Source organism: Callospermophilus lateralis, chromosome 2, assembly GCF_048772815.1.
Source record: "Callospermophilus lateralis isolate mCalLat2 chromosome 2, mCalLat2.hap1, whole genome shotgun sequence".
Taxonomy (NCBI): Eukaryota; Metazoa; Chordata; class Mammalia; order Rodentia; family Sciuridae; genus Callospermophilus; species Callospermophilus lateralis.
Genome location: NC_135306.1, coordinates 56,538,847 through 56,558,507, shown reverse-complemented (window position 1 = coordinate 56,558,507; position 19,661 = coordinate 56,538,847).

Below are 19,661 nucleotides of genomic sequence, written 5' to 3'. Positions count from 1 at the left end.
TGCTAGGTAGGCAGAACTGTGACCACCAACAGAACAGGACCAGCGGCCGGCCAGACACATCGCCCCGCCCCGGTTGGGGAAGGGGCAGAGCCGCTGGGCGCCTGCAAGGTAGGCAGACCTGCAACTCACCAGCAGATCAGGCCCAGCAACCCGCGGAGCAGCAGAGCCACCTCCGCGCCTGCAAGGTAGGCGCACTTGCCACCCACCGGCAGGTCAGGCCCAGCAACCTGCGGAGGGGCACAGCTGCCCCATGCGCCTGCAAGGTAGGCGGAACCGTGACCACTGACAAAACAGGCCCAGTGGCCCGCCAGACACATCACCCCGGTTGGGGGAAGGGCAGAGCCGCCACCAGCGCCTGTTAGGTAGACAGACCTGCAACCGACAGACAGAACAGGCCTAGCAGCCAGCGGAGGGGCAGAGCCGCTGCTCACACCTGCAAGGTAGGCGGACCTGTGACCACCGAAAGAACAGGCCCACCGAAAGTACAGGCACAGCGGCCTGCCGGCGTGGTAGGCACATTGCCCCAATTGGAGGAGGGGCAGAACCACCGCCAAAGCCTGCGAGGGAGACTTTGCAACTATACAAGAGCAATATAAATATATAGGGGGAAAAATCAATAACACAACAGTTTCACCAAGCAGAAAGAAACGCGATCAGTATGAAAAGACAAGGAAAGAAAGGACCACAAGCAATGCAGGTCAACTCAACTTTAGAAGAGGTAATACCTGCAGCAGATGGAATGTCAGATAAAGAATTCAGGATATACATGCTTCAGATGATCTGGAGTCTCAAGGAAGACATTAGACAGCAAAATCAGACAATGAAAGACCACTTTGACCACTTCGACAATGAATTACATAAACAAATCCAAGAAGCAAAAGATCAATTATACAGGGAGATAGAGGTTATAAAAAACAAACAAACAGAAATCCTGGAAATGCAGGAAACAATAAACCAACTTAAAAACTCAATTGAGAATACTACCAGCAGAGTAGAACACTTAGAAGATAGAACATCAGACAATGAAGACAAAGTATTTCAACTGGAGAAGAACATAGACAGCTCAGCAAAGCTGTTAAGAAACCATGAGCAGAACATTCAAGAAATATGGGATAACATAAAGAGACCAAACTTAAGAGTCATAGGGATACAGGAAGGTATAGAGGTCCAAACCAAAGGAATGAGCAATCTATTCAATGAAATAATACGAGAAAACTTCCCAGACTTGAAGAATGAGACAAAAAAGATGCCTCTTCATCCTTTTATTGCACATTCAAATTGTTTTTTGATATTCTGATAAAAGTTATCAATTAGTATTTTCTTTTTTTTATTTTATTTTCTTTTTTTTCATCTTTCGTACATTTGATTCAAGTGAGTTATGCATTTCCATTTTTACCCCAAATACAAATTGCAGAATCACATCAGTTACACATTCACAATGTTTACATAATGCCATATTAGTGACTGTTGTATTCTGCTGCCTTTCCTATCCCCTACTATCCCCCCTCCCCTCCCCTCCCATCTTCCCTCTCTACCTCATCTGTTGTTGTTCAGTTCTCTCCCTTCCCCCCCACCTTCCCCTCACAACCTCATATATGTGATTTCGTATAACCATGAGGATTTCCTTCCGTTTCCATGCAATTTCCCTTCTCTCTCCCTTTCCCTCCCATCACTCATCTCAGTTTAATGTTAATCTTTTCCTCATGCTCTTTCCCCCTGCTCAGTTCTTAGTTGCTCTCCTTAAATCAAAGAAGACATTTGGCATTTGTATTTTAAGTATTGGCTAGCTTCACTTAGCATAATCTGCTCTAATGCCAGCCATTTCCCTGAAAATTCCATGATTTTGTCATTTTTTAGTGCTGCATAATACTCCATTGTGTATAGATGCCACATTTTTTTTATCCATTCATCTATTATTCATCTATCCATTCATCTTTAATTTCTTTTGTCTGTCTAATTGCTCTGGCTAGTATTTCAAGAACTAAATTGAATAGAAGTGGTGAGAGAGGGCATCCCTGTCTTATTCCAGATTTTAGAGGGAATGCCTTCAGGTTTTCTCCATTTAGAATGATGTTAGCCTGAGGCTTAGCATATACAGCTTTTACAATATTGAGGTATGTTCCTGTTATCCCTAGTTTTTCTAGTGTTTTGAACATAAAGGGATGCTGTACTTTGTCAAATGCTTTTTCTGCATCTATCGAGATGATCATATGGTTCTTATCTTAAGTCTATTGATGTGGTGAATAACATTTATTGATTTCCGTATATTGAACCAGCCTTGCATCCCAGGGATGAATTCTACTTGATCATGGTGCACAATTTTTTTGATATGTTTTTGTATTCGATTCACCAGGATTTTATTGAGAATTTTTGCATCTAAGTTCATTAGAGATATTGGTCTGTAGTTTTCTTTCTTTGAAGTGTCTTTGTCTGGTTTTGGGATCAGGGTTATTTTGGCCTCATAGAATGAATTTGGAAGAGCTCCTTCTTTTTCTATTTCTTGAAATAGCTTGAAAAGTATTGGTATTAATTCTTCTTTGAAGGTTTTGTAAAACTCTGCTGTATACCCATCCGGTCCAGGGCTTTTCTTAGTTGGTAGTCTTTTGATGGCCTCTTCAATTTCTTCTTTTGTTATTGGTCTGTTTAAATTGTGTGTGTCTTCCTGACTCAATCTGGGCAGATCATATGACTTAAGAAATTTATCGATATCTTCACTATCTTCTATTTTATTGGAATATAGGGTTTCAAAATACTTTTTAATTATCTTCTGTATAAACCAACAAATAAATGAACTCACACTACATCTTAAAACCTTAGAAAAGGAAGAGCAAAACAACAGCAAATGTTGCAGAAGACAAGAAATAATTAAAATCAGAGTGGAAATAAACGAAATTGAAACAAAAAAAAAACATTGAAAAAATTGATAAAACTAAAAGTTGGTTCTTTGAAAAAATAAATAAGATCGACAGACCCTTAGCCATGCTAACGAAGAGAAGAAGAGAGAGAACTCAAATTACTAACATATGGGATGAAAAAGGCAATATTTTAATTTTGATACAATGTCTTCCTAAGTAACTTGGGACCTCTTTGCATTGTTGATGCTGGCTTTAAACATGGTATCTTTCTGCATCAGCCCCCCCTGGTTGTTGGGATTATAGGAGTTGCCACTGGCCATTTCCTATGTTTCTTATTCTCTGTTTCTTTTCTTACTTTGTTGTGAATTATATGAACATTATTTTAAGATTCTATGCTTAATGGTTTTGCAGTATTTTTGATTGTATCAATTTGAGTAGATATACTAGTATCTGTTACAGAGATTAGAATCTTTACATGTGATTTACTGCAGTCAACTGCTAACATTTTACTGCTTCCATTAAAGTCTGAAAACTTCCATTTTGGTGGCTTTATTTTTGCTGCTTCAAAGATCATTGTTTTAAGCATCAATTGTTATACTTTATTTCTTTTGTTTCCTGTTCTATATTCAGCACCCTTGTATCTGTTATGTTTATTTTTTATTTGAAAGTCCAATTCAGGGAAACATATTCTATTTTCTAATTTTTATATTCTTTCAATTTTTCTGTCTTCCTTCTTGATGTTGCAATGTTTTATCATTTTTTTTTCTATTTGAAGAATGTCTTTTAGCCATTTTTTAGCAGTAAGTATGATAAAGGCAAAATATTGCAGATTGCCTTCATTTGATAATATCTCAGGTTCTCCTGTGAGAAACGAAATATCTGAATAGACAATAGACAAAATTCTAATCAACAATTTTCAATGATCAGACTAAAAAGCCAATATACAATCTGCAGCAACCAGTGCAAGAAGCCAAACCACAACCTAGTTGGTATTCAATACCAACTCATCAGGACTTGCTCAATAACTGATAGATTTTCTAATTTTTGCAGCCCAACACTTCCAAAGTCAAAACAACTGGAGATATCCAAATATGTACTAACTAATACAATAGTTTGCCCTGTAGCTAGAAAGCCCACTTCCATCTTCCCCATTCCAACAGCCTCCAATGAAGGCTTACCATAAGCCATTTCTTTTTCTTTATTTACTTACTCCTGTGTTTGATTGGCTTTGATTTTCAGTGACATGAAAGTGATATGTCTGACTGCCCAGTCAGAGACAGATCTGAAAACAACAGTCTTTCTTTGTTTCATTTTGGTGGTCTTCATTTACTTAAATTCTACTCCTAAAAGATAGCTTTGACATCTGTAGAATTATGAGTTGGCAATTTTTTTTTCTCAGCACTTAAAAAACACTGTGTCACTTCATGGTTACAAGAGCAAATTCATGATCATGTGAATTAGGGTTTATAAGGGCTTTGCTTAGCATCTGGATGGACATCTTAAGTGACAGCTGACATTTTAAGGAAAATATTTAACTTCCCTATCCAAGGGCCTTTCTGAGAAAGGCTCACCACTCCCCCATACCAACCCAACCCTTAACTGTCTGCATTAGGACCCACCCAGCTCTGATTCTGAGCCTCCCGCATAAAAGTCCCAGAACCCAAGCCTGTTTTGCTTCTCTCTCCTATATAGAGATGGCCTTTGTCAGCTCCAACTAATAAACTCTTGTATGTGTCTCTGCCTGGTCTCTGTCTTTAACTTCTCACTTACCCATTTCATTCCTCCCTTTCCCTTCAGGTAATACAGGTAATGTTCTATCCCCTGAGGTAATGTTCTAGTTCAATATGGTTGCTATCAAGACTTTTTACTTTTCTTTAGTTTCTCTAAGTTTAATTTCAATGTGTCTTAGTGGAGTCATATCTGGATTTATCCTGTTTGTAGTAGTTTCCTTGCCTTCTTGAATCCATAGGTTATGTGAGTCATCAAGTTTGGGAAGTCTTAAGACATTATTTCAGCCACCTATTTTCTTTTCTTCAGGACTTTGATAGTATTATTTGCCTTCTCCTAGCCCTCCACTCATAACAGTGGTCCACTTTATGCTGCTCTGCCACTGCAACTTAATTTTAAAATGGACGTGTTTCTTTCTCTTTCTCTCTCCCTGCTACTCCCTAATTTTCTTCCCCGTTTTATGCAAATTTATCTATCATTGAGTACACACCTATCATAGGAACTAAGTAATCCAGACCTTGGGGATGGAGCCAGAAGATCTTAGAAATGACTATCCCCCAAATTAACAAGTGAATTATAACTCCAACAGAGAACATGTGGAATGTAGCCTTTGAGTCACCTCTTTAAAAGCCCCCTGTTCCTATTGATGGGCAGAAACACAGTCTCTGGGACAGGAGTCTCCTGTGTTTTTCCTTTGCTGGAAAAACAATAAAACTTTCCCCCCTTTTTCTCAAAACCATGTCCTTATTGAATTGGTATCAGGGACAAGGACCAAACTTTTGGCAACACATTTGCCCCTCTCCCTCCCATTGCTCACTCTTTTCCTCCTTCCCCCCCCCCCCTTGTCCTCCTCTTCCAAGTTCCTTAATGGTACTTTCTGAGGATATTGCGGGTTTTCCCAAGCTAGGTCTCCTGATACCATAGATAGAAGAAGGTAGTCTCTGGCTGACAAAGTTAAAGTTTATTTCCTGTACTGGACAGTTGAGGCAGTTTCCTTCTTGCCAGAGCCAATTCACTGCTTGGATTCTCTTTAGTAGGAGGAGGACCCACAGGAATGAAGAGTACATCTCAGGTCAGGATGTATGTTGTGGTGAGATACCTCTTATTGGCATACCTAGCCACCTGATATATTTAGGTGATGAATACATCTTTCATCTGAACCATGGAAATAAAGAGATTTCCTTAGCTGGACCCTTGTTCTTCTGTGATTCTCCTTAGCAACCTATTCCCAAGTAGAAAAGTGGATCCTTAGGCCCAGGTAGATATGAAGTTCCTTCTTTATCTATGATTAATAGCGGAACTCCCAATCAACCACCCTAATCAATATGGCTGGAATCATTTGATGGTGCTGCTAGCACTCTTTTTCTAACCTGGAGGAGTATATCTGTCTGGCCCCTTCGTGTTGTTCACTTGGATGTCAGGAACTTCATTGCCTATAGAAATTTACCTGGCCTATTTGCTTATAAACCTCCTTGCTAACATATACTTTCTCTAATCATGTGCTCCATAACCTATCATGTGACCCACTCTTCTCTGTCCACATTTCATAACCTTTTTTGATTGCCTTTCCATATTTTTCAAGGCTTAGAGTTGTATTAACAGAAAGAAGAAAGAAGAAAGGAGTCTGGGCCATTTTGTCCATCACCTTCTTTCTTATATTTTCACTATTTTTATTTTTTCTTTCAAATTTTAGAAAATATTGCTCCACTGTGTTTTTTGACTTTGTTTCAGATGATAAATCTGCAATTTACTTTTAGACTCTTTTCATTTTTCATAATGCATCCCTTTTATCTTGCTGCTTTCACTGTTTTACTTTGTTACTTAAGCAAGTTATTTTTATTGTATAATTTTGAAGCAGTTTTTATATATATATATATATATATATATATATATATATATATATATATATATATATATATATATATTTCTTTGTTCAAAGTTTTTTGATATTGTTGGGTTTATGGTTTAAGTATTTTTTCATCATTTTGGAAAATTTTTATTCATTGTGTCTTCAAATATTTTTTCTAATTGCTCATTTTCGGATATTGCATTTATATTTATATTAGGCTGCTTGTAGTTGTCTTATAGCTAATTAAGTCTGTTCATTTTTTTATTCTCTTTCCACTCTATGTTGAATTTTGGAGAGTGTTATTTTCTGTGTCTTTGAGTTCACAAATTTTTTCTTCTGAACTATTAAATCTACTATAATATTATCTCATGGGATTTTCATCTTAGATATTTTAGGATGGGGGGTTGTTTGTTTTTTGTTTGTTGTTTTCTCTGAGCCAGGTTTCTTCACCTCTGTGCTCCCATTTTCTAAGATGTAATAATCAAATAAATCTATAAACATGCTAAATACCAATAGAAAGATGAGAATCCTGCTCCAGACATGAGAGCTGAGCCATTTTACATCTTCCATGTTTCCCCTTCATATGCTAATCTTTCCTGTGCCCTGGCTTAGTTGTGCTCTGGCTTGGTCAGAGCTTCCTTCTCTCTGTGTTGTTGTACGCCTAATGAACCTTCATCTGTTTTCTCACCATGACTGTTCTGTGTGCATTTGTTGGAGTAGTATCCCATTAATATACAATTTACAAATCAGCCAAATGCCTGTGGGGAAATCAAATCTTGGAAATTCAACCATTTTTAGCAGCAACCTTGAACTCCAATCCCACTCTTTAGGTCCAGTGGGTCTACCATTCTATACATAAGATCGACTTGACCATGCTATAATTAACAAATGCTCTCCAGTCATGAAATGTGGGTAAATATGCAGATTACCTCATGTACTTTTATTTTCCTAAAGGATTACAGCTCTTTGTTTCCTTTGTCTAATATCTGAAATGAGTTTCCTTATATATTTTCCCAGTTTTATAGTTTGCATCACAATGTGATAGGTGTTATATGAGACAGGAAGTAGGAATCAGTTTAGTAGCACATATATATATGCAATCAAATGAGCTTAACTATATCAAAATGTTATTCCAAAAAGTTAATTTAAAAAATTTGGGACTGGAGTTGTAGCTCAGTGGTATAGCACTTGTCTAGCATGTGTGAGGCAATGCATTTGATCCTCAGAACCACATAAAAATAAATTAAAAAATAAATAAAGGCATTGTATTCATCTACAATTAAAAATTCTTTAAAATACTATGAGAAGAAAATTAGGCTTCAAAATGTTTAAATTTTTAAATATTTACAATTGTTGACATTAGCTATAATTTGAAAACAGTTTTTAAAATTTTGTATAAAACTAAAAGTACAATTTTGGAAATTGGTATTGGAAATCTCTAAATTTACTATATTCTTTAAATTTCTTCCCTTTTACTACTCATTTAGAAACATTGTCCCTTCAAGTTTGGCCAACTATGATGGATTGTTCATTTTCTCCTGAACCAATGTAAAACATTGTAAAAAAGTGCCCCCCAATCCAATCACACATAAATTATTGACTTGTGTGCATGTGTGAGACATTCAATGTAGTGATTATGATTATAAATACGCTGAAGTATGACTAGATATCAACTCAAATTACCTTTAATTTGAGAAGGCAACAGAGGTTGAATGAATGAAATATTGCTTATGAAATGAATATTAAGCAAAACAGATTATGAAAGAATAATGAAATTATATAAATATTTAAAAAATAAAACAAATTAAATGCAGTGAGAAATGTTTTTATAATTACAAAATTAATGTCATAATGTTGGGTCTCATAAACAATTTCTGGCAGGGAATACATCAATGTGAATAATATTCAGGCAGAGAATATATCAATGTAAAAATATTTAGCCTTAAAATAAGTTTTCTGTGATTTTTTTCTTTAAAAACTACATGTTTTCTTTGGTATGGAGTTTTGTTGAAGGAAAAGATAATTTTAAGAGGTAAGGTTATATTGATAATACTTTTCAGGTCTACATAAAGGCAGACCAGACAGTGATCATAGGTGAAAACCACACTTGTTTGGGAGTTTAACATCTGGAAATGCTTATCTAAGGATACTATGAATGATACATGCCTGTCATTTATTTATTGATTAGTTCCCATTATATGTCCATAAGGGCATTAATAAAGACTTGGTACTGAGCAACAATCTGTATCCTCTTAAAGCATAATAATGAGTAGCTGGGAAAATCACTCAAAAAGACATAATGCAGTGTGCAAACCTCGAGAACCTTAGACACGGGTAACTAAGACATCAAGGATATATAGTACTTATTCCCACCTGCCTGGGCCACATATTTGACTCATAGTAGTAATATAGTAATCTCAAATCATATTCTCACATATGCTGCCAAATCCGATTCTATCTTGAACATATTATATTCAGTACTGAAAATTCCTAGCAAAATTTAGCAAACAGTTTAAAAAAAAACTCTAAAAATTAACATAAATACACAGTAAAAATTATACCAGGAAATTACATTAATGGACAAGAAAACACCATTCTGGGAAGCTAATTTGGGAGCTTGCTGCCTGTGCCTTTGCTTTCTAATGGAATAGCCCCATTTTAATAGTGTGAGTTCGACATATTCATCTTTAAATGATACATTCTTATTGAGAGCTTTCAGTAGCACATGTTTGGGCTGTTGTCACACTCCATTTAAATTTATGCTCAAAGTAGGATTAGGAAAACACCCTTTCCCCACAATCTAATTGACAAGATTTTCTGAGAATATATTTATGCATAAAACTGTGGGTGTCATTACATAGTTTAAATGTGCCATTAAAAAAGTATGTCCTTAATAAATAGTATCCATGGTGAGCAGTAAGAAAGAAAAAATTAAAACTATGATAAGAGTATTCAGAGGTTCAGTTGCTTCTTTATGTCCTATTATATTTTTAGTGACAATATTATTAGGATGTGGAATTATCCTGACATTTAGTTGTTTGGAGAAAAAGGATGGAGGAAGAAGTAAAAGAAACATTTTCCAAGGACAGATGAAATGACAAAAAATAATAATAGACACATAAAACATATCTCAAGAGTGGTTCTGCCTGTCAAGTTTATGTCCAGGTATTATATTTGTGAATATAGTTCTCTTTAATGAAAAAGGTAAGCTTAAATTCTATTAAATTTTGGATCATTTGGAGGAATTTCAGAAGGCATGTCATTTGGAAATTTGGGAATTATTGAAAATAGTTCTTTATGGTCCATCTGCAACAAAACTATCATTATAACATGATGGGATAAAATACAAGAAATGAAAAGTTCTCCATTTTTAATGCTATATAGTATAGAATAAATTGTTAGCATCTAAAAATATACTATTTCTTGGGCTGGGGATGTGGCTCAAGCGGTAGCGTGCTTGCCTGGCATGTGTGCGGCCCGGGTTTGATCCTCAGCACCACATACAAAAACAAAGATGTTGTGTCTGCCGAAAAATAAAAAATAAATATTAAAAATATACTATTTCTTAAGTAAATGTCCCCCTCAGAACATAACCCTACTTGGAGTTAATCTTCCTCCTACAATCTAAAGCTAAGGTTTTTAATTGTGTTAGGAACATGCAGTTTGTATTCTACTCCTTTTAAATATTTATATTGCTTATACCAATGAACTTTTTTACAAAATAAAAACAGTAGTGCTAATTTCTCAAAGGTGACCATTCAGGAATTAAAAAGTTAGAACATTGGCATATAAAATGAATTTAAAAACAGCTTTCTGGTCTCAAAATACTACAAAAATTATTCATTTTCTTCGAATTCACCTAATACTTCAGCCTAACCTCATGATTTACTTTTTATAATTCTCTAAAATTATAAAAACTATGAAAAACAATTTAAAAACAGAAAAGCAAAATAATTTTAATATAGTATTGTAAAGCTGTTTTCTACTTGTGTTCATATCTGAAACTATATGTTAAAACTTATTTGGATGCCTGTGAAAACAAATGTATTTATTATGTATCTGCCCTCAAAAATGATCTCACCATGTTTTAATGGACTAAAAACAGTATTATTTCCCTATGACTTTTTTTTTCTTTAACCAGGTATTGAACCCAGGGGTTCTTAACCACAGACCCACATCATCAGCTCTTTTTTTACTTTTTCTTTTGAAGCAGAATATCATTAAGTTGCTTTCTTTAGGGCCTTGAGGCGGCTTTGAACTTGGGATCCTCCCGTTTCAGGCTCTTGAGCTTCTGGGATTACAGATGTGTGCCAACACATTTAGCTCCCCTATGAGTTTTATTGCTGCAGATTCTTCTGGAATCCTCTCCCACTCCATAAAAGGCATTGCTACATATTTTAATCTTAAAAACAAACAAACATACTATATATATATATATATATATATATATATATATATATATATATATATATATCAAAATGATAAATTTCTGCCTAAAGCTTTAGAGAATTTTTCTTTGATTCCCCTTGTTTTCCAGAGCAAAATGAAAGAATTTCCTTGAGATTTCAAGAACTTTAGAATCCCCAATTTTATTAAATATATCAGTATGCTTTAAGTGATTTGGGGTTGTTTTTTTTGTTTTTGTTTTTACTGATTAGCTTACATTCTGGAGAGTAAAAGGAATGAAATAATATAATCACTGAAATAGTTAATAATTAAACAATAAAGTTTGCTTTGACATGTAAGCACTTGATCTAATTTACAATGGACTGTATTTTTCATTTAAAAAAATCATTATTTTCTAGCTCTATGTATTGTAATTGTATGTCACTTTTAATAAAGAGAGCCAGAACAGAGCTAATGCCCAACCACTTTTATATTATATTAAAAAATATATTTTTTGATATTTTTTCTGATTTGAACCTTTAAAAATCTCAATTTATACAACTGCAGTCAAAGTAGAAAAAACATTTTCAAGTGAATTTTTTATTCATATTAATATTACAAAAAAGTAAAAATGTAAACATTTATTTAGTTTATAATTAATATTGATTTATTTAAGGATTGGTTAATGATTGGTATTTGCAAGGGTATTGGAACATAGCCTTAATTAACATATATCCTCTTTCACATTTTCAAATCTAAATTTAACTTGTTCCAATTACTAATTTATAGCTGGAGGCATATCTCTTTAAAAACCTGTATAGCTCTTTGGGTGTGGTGGCACATACCTATAATCCCAGCTACTCAGGAAGCTAGACAGGAGTATTAAAAGTTCAAGGCAAGTATCAACAACTTAGCAAGACCCTGTCCCAAAATAAAAAATTAATAATAATGAGGAACTGAGGATGTGGCTCAGTGCTAAAGTATCCCTGAGTTCAACCCCTCACACCCTCAATAAAAGAAATTTAAAAATTTAGTAAGAAGTAATATAGATATACAACAAAATTTGGAAAAATTATTGAATTTTTAAACAAATATTTTTTTATCATTTACTAATACAACTGTTTTATATTGTGCTCATGATTATTGCCAATACTGTCATAAAATCTTTGAAAAAAATGTACATTTCTATAAAATTATTCTCATGACTCTCATAGTTTCCTACTTATATTTTATTACAGAAAATAATTTGTACTCAATAAATATCAATTTGATTACTGAATATTGTACTAAATAGTTGAATGTGCATTATTTTTATAAATCCACATTTGGGGAATCTTTCTCTTTCAAAGCCACATATCTAAGTACTTTTACTGTTATAATTTCAGATATCTCTTTGTAACTACCACTGAAGAAAGTTTTATGAGAATACTTAATAGTTATAATCAGGACCAAATCTGCCATGTAGAACTACAGTAAATATCCACACAGAGGTGGATATAATTCATAATGTCATCAAAAAGTCATTTAATATGATACATAAAAATATAAAAAGAAAGAGAAGAGAAATCTAAGATGGTGGGCCAGAAAGAGGCAGCATTCTTTGTTGCTCTGTGACCTGGTTTTCAACTAGTGGGAATACTGCTTCTCTGAGAGTAATAGAGGACCCCTATACAGCTGCTCTCACACTTTGAGCGCGACTCCTGACTCCCAACACCCAACTCCCCAAGTTCTAGCCCACGCAGGGTTTGAGAGGCCCTTAGCTGGATCACCTATCAGCACTGCCCCAGAACTCCCAGATGCTGCTCTGCTCCCATGCAGGCCACTTAGCTGCTACCTACCCACAGGAAGTCCAGCCACCACTCCCCTGTGGACTCCCATATCTACCAATGAGGGCTCCCCTGGTTGCCTCTATCTTGTGACTCAACTCCACAGCTACTGCCATAGTCCTCTTTGGGGAAATCTACATGTACCTGGGGGCAAATCACAGGCTCTGAAGATAGGCAAAGCCGCAGTACTGAATGTTACAGAGCTCATCTCTGGACACATAGCAGAATGTCATTGCCCGGCTCCCCCCTCTCAACCTGTCACCCCGTCGCTGGAAACAGACCACCCCCACCTTGGCTCATCTTTCTCGTCATATTTGGTGGGGACCGCTCCCAGATTGGAACTCCAGCTGGCCAGGTACCCAGTTTCCAATTCCCTCCTCTCCCCAGCAGTGGTAACCCAGAACAGTAACTGCCCAACACAAAACAGCTCTCAGTGGGATGGGTGCTCAGTGTGACCAGGGTGCCACCCACGGGAGCCCTGGTGAGAGAGGTCCTTCATTTGGGAACTGCTAAGGGAGAGGGAGATGTTGCAAAAATTTAGAGCATAACAGAGAGACCAGGAACTGGGAAATCTTCAGGCAAGATAGGGCGATAGGACCTGGCACTCAAGTCATATGAGTGGACCCAAAAAGAAACCTTTGAGGTACAGTCTTCCTGAAGGGACTGGTGGGTGCCACACCTCATTTCCAGGTGCCCTGCACCTCACTTCGACCAGCCTTCCCACCCTGGTTACCATCACCATCTTCAGAGCAGAGATGCCAGCAAATAACAGACAATCCCACCTATTGGATGAGGTAAATGAGAACATGTACAATACATATCAAAATCTCTGAACACTGTGAAAGTAGTACTAAGAGGAAAGTTCATTACATGAGTTTAAAAGATGAAAAAGTCAACAAATAAATGACCTACCATTATATCTCAAAGCCCTAGAAAAAGAAAAATAAGAACAAAGCAACGCCAAAAGCAGTAGAAGACAGCAAATATTAAAATTAGAGCTTAAATCAATGAAATTGAAACAAAATAAATAATTGAAAAAATTGACAAAACAAAAAGGCTTTTTTTGAAAAAATAAATAAAATCGACAGCCCCTTAGCTATGCTAATGAAGAGAAGGAGAGAGATAATTCAAATTACTAACATACATAATGAAAAACATAATATCACAACAGAAACTAAAGAAATACAGAAGATAATTAGAAATTATTTTGAAAACTTGTACTACAATAAAATAGAAAATATTAAAGACATTGAAAAATTTCTTAAGTAATATGATTTGCCCAAATTGTATCAGGATGATATACACAATTTAAACCGACCAGTATCAAGTGATAAAATAGAAGACACCATCAGAACCCTACTTACTAAGAAAAGCCCAGGAGCAGATGTATACATAGCCGAGTTCTACAAGATTTTTAAAGATGAGCTAATACCAATACTCTTCAATTTATTTCAGGAAATAGAGAAAGAGGAAGCACTTCCAAATTCATTCTATGAGGCCAATATCACCTTGATTCCCAAAACAGGCAAAGACACATCAAAGAAAAAAAAAAAAAAACTTCAGACCAATATCTCTAGTGAATATAGATGCAAAAATTCTCAATAAAATTCTGGCAAATTGAATACAAAAACATATCAAAAATATAATATACCATGATCCAGTGGGGTACATCCCAGGGATGCAAAGTTGGTTCAACATATGGAAATCAAAAAATGTAATTCATCACATAAATAGACTTATTTAAGAATCATATGATCATCTCCATAGACACAGGAAAAGCATTTGACAAAACAGCACCCCTTTGTGTTCAAAACACTAGAAAAACTAGGGATAACTGGAACATATCTCAACATCGTAAAGACTATCTATGCTATGCCCCGGGACAACATCATTCTAAATGGAGAAAAATTGAACACATTCTCTCTAAAACCTGGAAAAAGACAGGATGCCCTCTTTCATCACATAGTTCTTAAAACATTGGCAAGAGCAATTAGAAAGATGAAAGAAATTAAAATTATACGCAGAGAAGAAGAACTTAAATTAGCACTATTTGATGAAGATATGATTCTATACCTAGAAGACCCTAAAAGTTCCAACAGGAAACTTCTATAACTGGTAAATAAATTTAACAAAGTAGCTGGATATAAAATCAACACCCATAAATCAAAAGCATTTCTCCATATCAGTGAAAAATCCTCAGAAAGGGAATAGCATTTACAATAGCCTCAAAAAAAAGAAAAATCTTGGGGATCAACTTAATGAAAGAGGTGAAAGATCTATATAATGAAAATTACAGAACCCTAAAGAAAGAAATCAAAGAAGACCTTAAAAGATGGAAAGATCTATCTTGCTTTTAGATAGGCAGAAATAATATTATCAAAATTACCACATTACAAAAACACTATACACATTTAATGCAATTCTGATCAAAATCCCAATGGCATTCCTCATAGAAATAGAAAATCAGTCATGAAATTCATCTGGAAAAGTAAGACACCCAGAATTGCTAAAGCAATCCTTAGCAGGAAGAGTGAAGAAGATGGCACCACTAAACCAGATCTTAAACTATACTCTAGAGCAATAGTAACAAAAACAGCATGGTATTGGCACCAAAACAGACTGGTAGACCAATGATACAGAATAGAGGACACAGAGACTAACCCACAAAACCACAATTATCTTATATTAGACAAAGGTACCAAGAATATGCATTGGAGAAAAGATAGCTTTTTCAACAAATGGTGCTAGGAAAACTGGAAATCCATATGCAACAAAAAGAAATTAAACCCCTATCTCTCACCATGCACAAAACTTAACTTGAAAAGGAGAAAGGGCCTAGGAATTAAAAAAGATACCCTGAATCTAATAGAAAAAAATGATGCCCTAATCCTCATCATGTCGGAGTAGGCCCCAACTTACTTAATAAAACTCTTATAGTGAGGGAATTAAAACCAAGAATAAATAAATGGTATGGATTCAAACTAAAAAGTTTCTTCTCAGTGAAATAAACAATCTGTGCAGTGAATAGCGAGTCTACATCTTGGGAGCAAATTTTACCCCTCACACATGAGATGGAGCACTAATCTCTAAGGTATATAAAGAATTAAAAAGCTAAGCACCAAAAAAGCAAATAACCCAATTAATAAATGGTCCAAGGACATGAACAGACACTTCTCAGAAGAGGATATACAATCAATTAACAAATATATGAAGAAATGTTCAACATCTCTTGCAATTAGAGAGATGCAAATCAAAACTACTCTAAGATATCATGTCACTCCAGTCTGAATGGCAGCTATAAGTATTGGAGAGGATGTAAGGGAAAAGTTAGACTCATACACTGCTGGTAGGACTGCAGTGCAGCTAATAATGAAAGTAGTATGGAGATCCTTGGAAAACTGGTAATGGAACCACCATTTTACCCAGCTATCCCACTCCTCGGTCTCCCAAAAGACTTAAAAATCGCATACTACAGGGACACAGCCACATCAATGTTTATAGCAGCACAATTCATAATAGCTAAACTGTGGAACCAACCTAGATACCCTTCAGTAGATGAATGGATAAAAAAAAATGTGGCATGTATACACAATGGACTATTACTCAACAATTAAAGAGAATAAAATCATGGCATTTGCAATTAAATGGATGGTGTTGGAGAAGATTATGCTAAGTGAAGTTAGCCAATCCCAAGAAAAACAAATGTGAAATATTTTATTTGATATAAGGAGGCAGATTCATAGTGGGACAGGGAGAGGAAGCATGAGAGGAATAGATAACTCTAGATACTGCAGAGGGGTGGAAGGGAAAATGAGGGGGCAGGGGATTAGAAATGATGGTGGAACGTGATGATCATTATTATCCAAAGTGCATGTCTGAAGACACAAGTTGGTGTGAATATACTTTGTATATAATCAGAGATATGTACTCTATATGTATAATATGACTTGCAAGGAATTCCACTGTCATGGTTGAATGTGATGATCATGATTATCCAAAGTACATGTCTGAGGACAGAAATTGGTGTTAGTATGTATACAACCAGAAATATGAAAAATTGAGCTCTATATATGTAATAAGAGTTGTAATGCATTCTGCTGTTATATATAAATAAAAAAGGAAGAAAAAAGAAATTGAAAAATAAAATAAAATGAATGATAAAAAGGTGATGCACTTGGTTCAAAGTATGATCATCCTGCTGGGCATACTGTCCCATAATGCCAGCACATCTGGAGGCTGAGGCAGGTGGATTGCATGTTCAGACAGCCTCAGCAAACTAACAAGACCCTATCTCAAAAGTAAAATAAAATAAAATATAAAAAGGCTTCGGGATGTGGCTCAGTCATTGTGGGGCCCTAGGTTCAATCTCTGAAATATGGAGGGTTTCCTCCATTAAAAAAAAATACTACCGCCTTAATCAGATCTGCTTACTAACTTTTTCTTTCTTAAAATTAGATATATTTCTCCTGAAACAAGAAACATTCTGTGTGAGAGCCATGGTAGCAAAAATTCCGTTTGGTAATAAGAATGACTTTTGAATTCATAATCTTTCAAAATTTGGGGAAATGTGGAGCAGTTTTAAAGGTAGAAATCCAGATCTTTTTCTGCCTATATGGTTTATAATAAACAGCAGTAAATTTAGTCTATTTCCTGTCTCAAGCATGTATGTTAAGATTAATTGTAGTACATGGGGAAACAAATATTTTATGCATTTGTGCCTTTAAGTTATCTTGCATCTACACTGTTTATGTTCCCTGAGGAAACTTATCATGATGTAATGAGCCAAAAACAAATTCCATAAGCAAGATAAAATCTTTCCTTTAACCTGTGTTATGTAAAACCACCAAAATTAACTTCAAGAGCTCATGAACTTTTCAGCTGTAATTTATTCTTAAAAAGATAAAAAGTACAGTATCCTACTAGATGGTGTAATATATCCAATATATTAAGTAAAATAAGTATTTTTAATGTGAACATTCAGTGCCTAATAAGTACAATGTTCTTGCAGATACTTTATGTACTTCTATTACCTTAGACCTCTATGTAACAAAACACAATTTTCTAATAGCTTCTGAAAAGTTAAGTATATGTTGTTCTACTCAGAGTCTTAAGAAGAGTTTGATAAAATTTATAAGTACTTTTTTTATAGAAAAGCTTTTTTCTGTATTTAGCAGTTTTTGTATTAGGTTATTTTAGGTGTTACATTGGCTGGATTAAAGATACCCAGAAAGCTGTTAAGGCATTAATTCTCAGTATCTTTGAGAGGGCATTCACATTAGAAATTGACATTTGTACCAGTTGCATGAGAAAGGAAGATCTGCCCTAATCCAATGTGTGAGAACACCATTAAATCAGATGAGAGGTCAGACAGAAATAGTAGTCAGGAGAAAGGCAAATTTGCTCTCTTTCTCCTGAACAATTCATCTGTTCTTCAACATAAGAACTTCAGATTCTCTAGCATTTGGATTCCCAAACTTCCACTAGTGACCTCCTAGGTTTCTGGGTTTTATGTCTCAACCTGGGAATTATTCCACTGACTTCTCTAGTTTTGTGGATTTCTAACTTGAACTAAGCCACACTATGGCCTTCCCTGACTCTGTAGACTGTAGACAACCTATTGTATGGCTTCTTAGCCTACTTACACACAAGTATCTTCCAATAAATCTCTTCATATATGTATGCCTATATATGTCTTTATCTATATTTATATTTGTATCTGTATGTTTATATGTATATATCTATCTGCTATTGGTTCTCCCTGAAGAATCCTGACTAATATAATTGGCTTCTGAAAACAGACATTGAACTATTTTTATAATTGCTCAAGCATCTTGATGAACTAAAATATATACTTATAAATGAGCATAATGGTAATTCAGTAAATTAATACACTTCAAAATTCAGTGAGCTGAGACCCAGAGAAGTTATAGATTTTCCTCTGTTACACAGCTATATGGTGGAAACCCATTATTAAAACTCTGGTGTCATGACTAGTAGATCATGTTTATTCCAATTATACAATTATCACAAATGGAATTGCTGGTAAGGTAATGTTTGTGAAATAAATCCCCTACTATTTACATTTTTTTTATGAGCTATATGCTTTTTTTTTCTTTTTTTTTCTTTTTTTATTGGTTGTTCAAAATATTACAAATCTCTTGACATATCATATTTCATACATTAGATTCAAGTGGATTATGAACTCCCATTTTTACCCCAAATACAGATTGCAGAATCACATCGGTTACACATCCACATTTTTACATAATGCCCTATTAGTAACTGTTGTATTCTGCTACTTTTACATTTTTAAGTGACATTTACTTTTTAGTTAGTGAGCAATAGTAAAGAATGTTGGTCAGTGAATTAAAAGAAAGAAAACTTTCATCTCAAAGGAGAAATTATGCCTATTAATTCAAAATTAAGTTTAAAAAGGCTGCTTACATTTTTTAAGTAGGTTTTACTGAGTGAAATCCTCATGTAAAACGAAGCCAATGACATCTAATGTAGCAAACCTAACTCTCCAGCTTTCAACATGCTTCCCCAGTGAATCTATAGGTTAGCAGCATTTCCCAAGGGCACTACCCTGAAGAACAGATCTTTAACACATAGACCTTTTGGGGGGACATTCATCTAAACACAGCAGTGATGAAATGATAGAAAAAAAATAACTTGATGTTTTAGAAATATTAGGCTGCTGTTGTTCATTTTTTCATATCTGAAAAAAAAAAATGTCCTCGGAGAAACATTAGCCATGTACATCAAAAGAAAGAAAAAGTCCTTGTCTCAAAGAGGACAATTTTCATTAATGCCTACAATTCCTTTGTGGAATTACTTCAGAGCTCTGTATCCTTTTTATCTTTCCTTTTCACCATTTCCTTTATTTAAGTCAAGCACCATCAACTTTATGAGTAAAGACAAAACATTGTTTCGCTGAATTGCATTATTTAAAAAAAAAAAATGATGTAATTTCATATTGTACAACTGGCCTGAAAATTTTATTGCATGATTTTAAAA